General features: G+C 40.8%; 1 long non-coding RNA gene across 1 annotated transcript; it reads right to left on the bottom strand.

Moving 5' to 3' along the window:
* Positions 1 to 7,347: 7,347 nt before the first annotated feature.
* Positions 7,348 to 8,894, bottom strand: LOC142490310 (uncharacterized). Its single transcript, XR_012800028.1, has 2 exons — positions 8,648 to 8,894; positions 7,348 to 7,879 (listed from the first exon to the last, which is right to left on the bottom strand). It is a non-coding gene; the product is annotated as an uncharacterized LOC142490310 (long non-coding RNA).
* Between the last annotated feature and the right edge of the window lie 350 nt (positions 8,895 to 9,244).

Raw genomic sequence — 9,244 nt, 5'->3', positions numbered from 1 at the left:
GCAGGGGACGGCTTCTCGGCAGTTTCTCGCCAGGCAGCCGTCCCGCCACCGGTTACACGCCATTTCATCAAATGGTGGTGGCGCATTCATTCCCGAGGGATTCGCCCCTTACAGCATACAGCCAGTTTAACACGCCAAAAACATGGCTAATTGCTAAACTGGCTAATGCATTTTTTCGCTGCTTACTGCATGAGGCCCTAAGTCGGCTCTTCACACCCTTTCCTTTTCCCTTCTCCCTTGTCTCTTTGCAATCAAAGAGACAATTATATATGGTGTTAGACATAGGTTTATAGGTCCCTCCACCCCTGCGGGAGTTCCCTGTTTTTATATCCAATGTATACTGTTCTTTTTTGCATAGATGTTTAATAAAAGATTTTATTATATTAGTGAGTGGCTATATAGGGATTACCCCCTGGTATTGAATTCTTCATAGCCCTCTTATGTGAATAGCTAGTGCACATAGGTTTCTTTTTGTTGTCTGTCAACATCCTCCTTTCTGCATGTATATTTCCCGTACGCACCCTATTTATAAAACATAGATGTTATTTATGTAGGAGAGCGGCAGTATCCCTATACCCTTTATATTTCTAAATCTCAACAGATTTCTAAAACCCAGCTTCTGTAACACAAAAATACCTTGTGATACTTTAGTCTGAGCTTAATTTGTATGCCATTTAAAGTATGTTTACCAAAGACTTTAGACTGAGGCTGAAACACTGGTGCAATTTATTTTATTTTTTATAAACAGGCTACACTTTATTTCACTAGTTTGCCCCAATTTTTCAAACTGGAAACCATGGTAAACAGAACCAATTGTCTGTCTATAGCATTTAGGGACATATATACATATACATATTCAACTTCCAACTCCTCAGGCTCTGTGTGTATGTACCTCTACCTCCCAACAGCATAGCCAATGTTTAAATGCAGTGAAATTTGGCATACTCTGACAGTTAACATACAAGATGGGGGTCATTTCCCTGCCGCTTCAGAGTATATGGCTCCAAGAGTTCTTTATTGAAGAACTGTTTATTTGTATTAACCAGACACAAAGAAAGTTATAGTGAGTAAAAAAAAGTTACACAACCCTCCACCATCATCCGTACAGTGTGCAGTAAATAAAGATACCACTTATTAGCACATTCATATGTCTTAGACAGGTCCAAAAACCTACCTTTCCCAATTATTTCTTAACATACAATGCTTCCACTGTGGCCAGGTATTCTGGGTAATGACATGCAAAACGCGACACGCTATGTGAGTGTTCATTTGCATGTTATTACCCAGAATCCCTCGCTGCAGTAGAAGCATCGTATGCTAAGAGATAAGGGGAAAGGTAGATATGTGGACCTTTTTGAGATGTGAATGTGCTCATAGTTACAAAGTTTTATATATGAGGTTGAAAAAAGACTTGTCTATGAAGTTCAACCTATGCTAAATTTAGACGGCAGGTACATAGGTCCAAAATTTGTATTGACAGTATTTTGATCCAGAGGAAGGCAAACAAAAACCCCCAGTGACACATCATCCAATGCTGTCTCATAAGGGGGAAATGCAATTCCTTCCTGACTCCAAATAATAGCAATCAAATTTCTCCTTGAAACAACATCATTCCCGTGTTTACTTATTTGGTATATCCTTTCTAAAAAGATATCCAACTTTTTCTTTGAAGATATCTATTGTATCTGCTATCACAATCTCCGTGGGTAAGGAATTCCACATTTTAACTGCCCTTACTGCAAAGAACCCTTTCCTTTGTTGATGGTTTTCTCCACTCCTCCAACCTTAAGGAATGCCCCTGGGTCATTTGTACTGCCCGTTGGATGAATAGTTCTTCTTAAAGCTCTTTTGTATTGTCCCCGAATATATTTGTATATAGTTATCATATCCCTTCTTAGATGCCCCTTTTCTAATGTAAACAAATCTAATTTAGCTAGCCTCTCCTCATACAGCAAGTCAGATTCCCCATCCCCTTTATTAATGTGATGGCTCTTCTCTACACTTTTTTTAGTTCCATAATGTCTTTGTATGTAGTGGTGCCCAATACGGCACTCCATTGTCAAGGTACAATGGTACTGTGGTATTGTTAATTGTTTGACAAATTTAGGCCAGATGTCCTAAATCTGAAAAGGGCTGCATCAAATGTTTTTAGAAGCTCACATTTATCTTAAATCAAAATACACAGAAAAAATAATAGCTAATTTTATCTGAAAATCTACCTGTTTCTTAACTATCCGTCCTTTAAATAAACATAGGGGGATTTCTTTCCTGCCCTGTTCCTTCCTTATGTTTACTTTGTTTAATATCATGAAGGAAACATTTGTAGAAACTCCTTTGTCATCTTAAAACACTCCACTTCCCTCTGCAAGGATTCCTGGGAGGAAGCAATGTTCAGATATATAATTACCATTCAATGTACAGTATCATTTTTAGGAAGCACACTTATTTCCACACACAAATTTAATGTGCATTTAGAAAAACGCATTTCCTGTTCACTTTGCCTTTTTGTCACAATTGTTATAGTCTCATTGTTATTTTAGGATGGCGCTTTTAACCCTTTAGCTGCCCAAGGGGGTCAGAAACCAATTGGTTTGCAATGAACAGGGAATTTGTGGAATGCAGAGCAGTACCGTTTTGGACATAAACATATTTTTTTGCTGTCTAAAAAGATTGTTTTCCTTAGATTATTTTCATTTCATTTATTTCATTGGTGTCTCAGGGTGTGAATGATAACCCCCAAAAGTGCAGTGTAAAATATGATTGTTGAGAACAAAAGTGTGATCATAATAATTCCAAGAGAGCTATATTTATCCATATATGTTACACTTGAAGACGAGACCCCTGAAGTTTTAAAAGCTTTGTACACTATAATTGAATCTCATGTTTGTTTTCTAAAAAGATACCTGCTATAATAGGTTAAACTCTTCTCATCTGTGGGTAGGACAAAAATCTTCTGGGCAGGTAAAAAGCAGGTCACACCACTTCCTGGTTCAGTTCTTGTTGTCCTACCTAGCTGGGAGGTAGGTGTTTACCTGCCTCTAAACTTGTATTTTATTTGATAAAGTTCTGTATATCTAGGCATATGTGCTCTAGGGTCTGTTACTGGGAGCAGGAAAAGTGTTAGCAAAGTTCTCCTAGTTCTCGGCTTGTTAACATACACACTTACTGTTCATACATCTGAAGGAGCACCCTGGTTTCTTTCTCTCTCCTCGGCTGCGGCCAGGCAGAGAGCTGGCGCTCATGCGCTGCGCCCTGCTCGGCCGGGCGATTTGTGGCCGGCTAGGTGCAGGCTCGTCTGGGGGCGCAGCCATGAAATCACGGAGCAGGTTCGCCCTCATTGGGCGAACCGCTCATGTGACGCACTTACGAGCGGCAAATTCAAATTTGCAAGCATCTAAGAGCCGAGCATGTGCTTGCTGACGCTGGCCACATACATTGCCTCAATGTGTTTCAGAGCGGCCAGCGTGAGCCCGTCTGCTCAGCACCACCCTGGCCAAGGCCTTACTCTCTTTTCCCACTCGTAAGGCTTTTTCTTTCTCTCTCTTTCTGGCAGATTTTCTCTCGCAGATTTTCTCTCCCTCTCGCAGGTTTTTTCTCTCTCGCATATTTTCTCTCGCAGACTCTTTCTCTCGGCAGGTTTTTTCTTTCTTTCTCTCTCGCAGATTTTCTCTTGCACACACTCTCGCAGACTCTCTCTCGCAGGTTTTTTCTTTCTCTCTTTCTCGCAGATTTTCTCTCGCAGACTCCTTCTCTCTCTTTTTCTCTCGCAGATTTTTCACTCGCAGACTCTTTCTCTCTCTTTTTCACTCGCAGATTTTTCTCTCTCTTTCTCTCGCAGACTTTCTCTCGCAGACTCCTTCTCTCTCTCTTTCTCTCGCAGACTTTCTCAATTTTTAAAAGTGTCCAGCAAACTCCCCTCCTTTATGGAAGCCTATCTAGCATACCCCTAACATCCACAAACTCCATCCTGAGGTACAATGAGCAGTAATTTATATCCTTTGTTTCAACTGTGCCTATTATTCCCTCTAGATTACCTATTGCATCAGTCAGTGTTCATTTTGTTTTTAAATGTTGTTTTATTTTATTGTATGTATGTCATTCCCTCATTGCATAATATGTTGACGCGTTATAAACAGTGGCAGGTTTCCCAATAAGCCCGGGCCTAGGGCGGCAAAAATTTCCGCCTCCATTTACTTTTGCCATACTCTCGGGCCTATTGGACGTAATGGTAATGCACTTGCCTTTGTCAGCCGCCTCCTTTCTGCCGCTCTCCTGCTCGTTTGGAATCCCAGCATCAAATGACGCTACGAACGTCACGAACGTGGCGTCACACAGAAAACAGTGTGGCGTCATACAGAATATGAACTTGTAGGTACACTTGAAAGTTGTAGATTATTTTGACTGGTATACTCAAAAATGAAAAATATTCAAATTTTATTTGCAAAGTTAATTAGTAAAAGTATAAATTGCATTAAAATAAGAAGGAATGGTCATCTGTAGAAACCTTGTGGGGGGGGGGGGGGAGGGTGGGGTGAAGGGGGGTGGAGACTCACACCAGGCACAGATCCGCTGCTCTCTCTGGATGGAGAGAAATGAGAGGCTGGGAAGGGATGTGTGTGACAGCCAAACCCTGACAGCTGGATATCTTATTTACCCTGTATATCTTAACTGCCCTGTACCTACACTGAAATAATCTATACTGCTTTCTTCCAGATCTTACTCTCATTGAGGGTCTACGGATCAGGTAAGATACCAGGCAGGATTGCTGCTTTATAAATTGTGAAGCGGGGGCATCCTGACACTGGTTAATGGGTTCAGGAAACTAGTCATTCACAACTGGCTTTTTTTCTAGATTATTGAGGTCATTCGACTTACACACACACACACGAGTAATTGTAGTAAAGTATAAATGTAATACAATAAGTAAACTGTTATGTCAATAACAAATGTTATTAGTTCTTATTAGGAATTTATTCCATCTTATTAAAGTGCGGGCGGGGTTAGGTGGCGAGTAGCTTTTTTGGTTCGGCGAGTAGCTTTTGGGTAATTTGTCAAGCCCTGATGATGATGAGGGGGCTGGGGGAGATATGATGATGATGATGAGGAGGACTGACCCTGGAATACAACAATTTTGTTGCTGAAAAGAGGTGTAATACCTAAGGCCGCGCTCAGGGTGCCAGTGCGGGTGCGCGCTACCGTGTGCTCCACCGCGCACATTCCTGAGCCCCAGCGATATGTGCACTGGGCTGCAGGAGATTAGGGAGGCGATCAGGGGCGGGGTGGGGTGTGTGGCAGGGGACGTGGCAAACGTGTCATGGAGCTGGTTCACCCTCATTGGCTGAAGCAGCTCATGAAAGACAAATTCACTTGTCTTGGCAAAATGTCACAGCATCGACGTGCTACAGCGCAGCGGGCACTTTAGGAACTACCCTTGGAAATCAGGTAAGAGTCCCAAAAGTGCGTACGCACGTTGCGCACCGGCACCCTGAGCACGGCCTAAGTTTCTGAGATTATTAGGAAATTAGATCATTTGAATTAAAGTATTTTAAATGTAATTTTGTTTAAGAAAAACATGGTACAGAAATGTATAATTTTGAATAATAAATGCTGTTTTACCCGTGCAGCCCGAAACTGTTTTCCTTGGAGCAGTTCGGCTCGTCTCACTTTACAAGTTGCGCAGGCCTGTTTTATCTCAACAATTGTCTAATAAAAGCTGCATCTCAGGAAGAAGCAGAACAACAGGTGCCTGAGGTAATTACCGTTCTGAAAGAACATGGGTGCATGGAACAGATGTAGCAGGTTTTATCGCACCCGTTAACAAGCTGCGCTGCGTTATTGCTGGGGCAATATATATTGTTAGATTTAACCCAGCTTTATTTAAACAAATAGTAAAACGTAGGTGTCTTGAAAATGAGAGGTAACTCACAATGTATTACTTCCTGGTAAAACATTTTAGAAAAAAAATACAAATCTAATGCATTAATGCGCGTAATAACTACTGCTACATCGACAGTACTGTATACGTTTGTAAAGCAGCAACTTGGTCAACATCCCACACCTTTACAAAGCATTGCCAATTGGATGTCCTGGCATCAGCAGATGCAAAATTCAGAAGAAAGTTTTAAAAGTATTAATTAAAGAAGAATTTACTATAGGCTGCACGAAGTATTGGGACTGCTTTTGGAAATCTCATTAGTGTAGGCTTTTGTCTCCTATCTGTATATTTAGTGAATCTCTAGGTGTGCATTATCTGCTCAACCTCCATGTTGCTTAGCCCTTGATAGTGACGTTGTCAAGAGACAACTTGAGAGTAGTCTTGAGAGTAGAAATGTGCAAATAATTAACTATCAAAAGTTTAGCATTGCCAAATCAGTGGTTGATAACACATTTCAGTCAAGTTACCCAAAAAGCTATAGACATTGAAATTAATATAGGGCCATATTTACTAAGTAGTCTTTTGCCATAAGACAACCCTTCTGGAGCTGGAAGACACCTTACAGCCCATGCATGTCAGTGATCTGTAAGGTGGCTTATGGTAGGAGACTGCTTAATACATATGGGTCTTGTTTTAATGTAGTTGATTTTGCAGTTGGAGTCACATATCTATCTATGGGCAAAAAACTGTGAACAAATCAGAGGTTATTTGCTAATTAATGGAATTATTTCCTAATCAAAATTGATTGATGAATCCTTCAATCTATTTTGAAAATTTAGATTTTATTGCAAACATGACACATCAGCAGTGATTTTGCACGTTTTTCAATATGTTCTATAACTATTATTATGGAGGAGGTCAGGTGTGTTGGGGTGGGGGTAATAGGGCGGGTGATGGTGGTAGGTGACCTGGGTTAGGTCCCCCAGTGGAATAGTGGGGGGTTATCCCCTTGATTACCAAAGCATTGAAACCTCTATGGCATACAATAGGTAGTTAGGCGTATTAACCCTTCAGGTACCATAATGGACATGAAGGCTGCTGCTTTGGCGTACATATAATAGGGCCCGAATAGGGGTAAGGATTAAATACAGGACAAACACACAAAAACAAACAAACAATCAAATGCTGAAAATGGTGTTACAAACTAAGCTTAATTTACTACTCTAACTTGTTTTACAGTGTTTTGGTTGAGACGACCTTCATCAGGGTTAACAAATATCATAATCTTATGTATCCATTACCAGTGAAGGGAAGTCCGGGGTCACCCATTTCCCGCTTAGAATAGAACAAGCGGTGATATGATGTCATGATGCCAAAGACATCATTATTCTACTGGCCAACATATTGACTTGCATTGGATTAATGAGAGTGTAAGAGACATGCGCACAACCACGGAGACAGATATGGCGAAATTAAACCATGACTTTTATTCATCCCGTCACTTCAAACAATACAGTTTAAGGAGACACAAAAATAAATAAACATCCTATCCCTTTGTAAGGGCTAACTCACTTTCCCAGTCCCTCTCTGCAGGGCTGGGAGGATAAGCCTCTTTCCAACCTATGACCCCAAAGTCCAAATAGGTACCTGTAAGCAGGGGCCCTTTATGTCAGTTTCTGGGTTGGAGTCCATTAAGGGGCCACGCTCTGGCGGATTCCAGGCTCCACTATGTCCTGGAATAGAGGCCTGGTTCCTGGTGTCTTGCTAGCACCACAATCCTTCTGTGCTCTAAACAATGTTTCTGTGAGTCTCTTGCTGGCAACAAAGTCCCTCTGTGTTCATGAGACCCCCTGCAGTTCAAGCAGGAGGCTTTTCTACCTGTCTGATGAGCCTGGTGGAGACCGGTTAATTGTCTCTAGCAGCAATTAACCAGCTCCCTGCTGGATTCCTCAGACCAATACAGGCTTTCTATTGAAGACTTTTTTTTTGACAGGGGTTAAGGCCCTGTTACAGAGAGAAAATACAAAAAATATATTTTTAGTATCCCCCACAAATAAGGAAAGTATTATTATTGTGTCTTGATGTCTGAACAAGGCATCATATGATTGTGTTTCATATTAATATATCATTGTTGTCATGCAGATGCTGTACTGAGCAATAAACAGAAGTGAAAAAAGAAGTGAAACTACTGCATGAATCAGGGAATGTACCTTGTAATATCAAAACGATTCAAATAAATATATAATATTTATCATTTATCACTTATTTTTATAATTATATAATTAGAATTATATTATTTTAATATGTTTTATAATTTAATATTGGAAACAGGAAGAACCCCCCCCCCCCCTCCTCTTTAATATAATTCTTCATAAACTACAAGAAGTTAACTTGATGGAACGGTTCACTAGCCTGTAAAACGGAACCTATGAACCTATCATTCTGTAATGTGTGGCACCCATGGGCGGTTTTACAACTTGTAATAACCTGAGGGCATATTTAGTATTCACCGGTGAGTTCTACCTTCTGTTTTCTTAATGAAGAGTTCAATACTCAGGTCTGTCTAAGTAAGTTACTATAAAGACTTGTGCACTACTCTGAGATATGTCTGTGCATATAATTGAATAGTAAAATGTATACTGTATGATGTGTACCACTTCCCTATCCACTAACCATTATTTTCTGTATCCTTCTGTAACACATGTACCCCCCCCCCCCACCCTCTGGGAGATACACAGTTAGTTACTGTCTCTGTGTGGTGCTGAGATATACCTGTTGGTCCAGGAGAGCTGAGTGTATCTGCGATGTAGTGGACATCAGGATAGGCTTGTGATGTTATCTGGTCCGGTGTCAGAGCCTCCAGCTTCAGGGAACTCTGGTAGTACCAGAGGCAGTCTCCATCTGAAGCACTCTCCCATACACCTCCTCACTGACTCAGTCCAGGCAGGTATATAATAGAACAGGGACTTTATTGCATCAATGCATAGATGTTACAACAGCGGTTACAGGGTCTCAGAAGATTTCAGGCTTCTGGATGATGCATGTTCTTGAGTCTGCAATATTAGCAAAAACTTTTTTTTATCACCTGTTACAGTAGCCCCATCTTCTGGAAGACTTTGGGTATTGTCTACTTTCAATCCACTGGCAGGAAATGTGTTATTGCTGTGTCTAGAGATGTGCTAATGTCCTCAAATTAGCGTGGCAACGTTTTCATGGTTTTATCATTAATTTGGCGCTTTCAAGACAGGTTTACCAAAGTTTTTTTACTAGATTACCACAATTTGTTTTGCAAAATTGGCAGTATATAAAATATAGAGCCACGTGACGTGATACCCATTTACTTCTGTGTTGGAATCTGCAATTTACATT

The sequence above is a fragment of the Ascaphus truei genome, chromosome 3 (assembly GCF_040206685.1).
Source record: "Ascaphus truei isolate aAscTru1 chromosome 3, aAscTru1.hap1, whole genome shotgun sequence".
Lineage (NCBI taxonomy): Eukaryota > Metazoa > Chordata > Amphibia > Anura > Ascaphidae > Ascaphus > Ascaphus truei.
The sequence above is the reverse complement of the archived record's forward strand: the minus strand, read 5'-3'. Positions and strand labels throughout refer to the sequence as shown.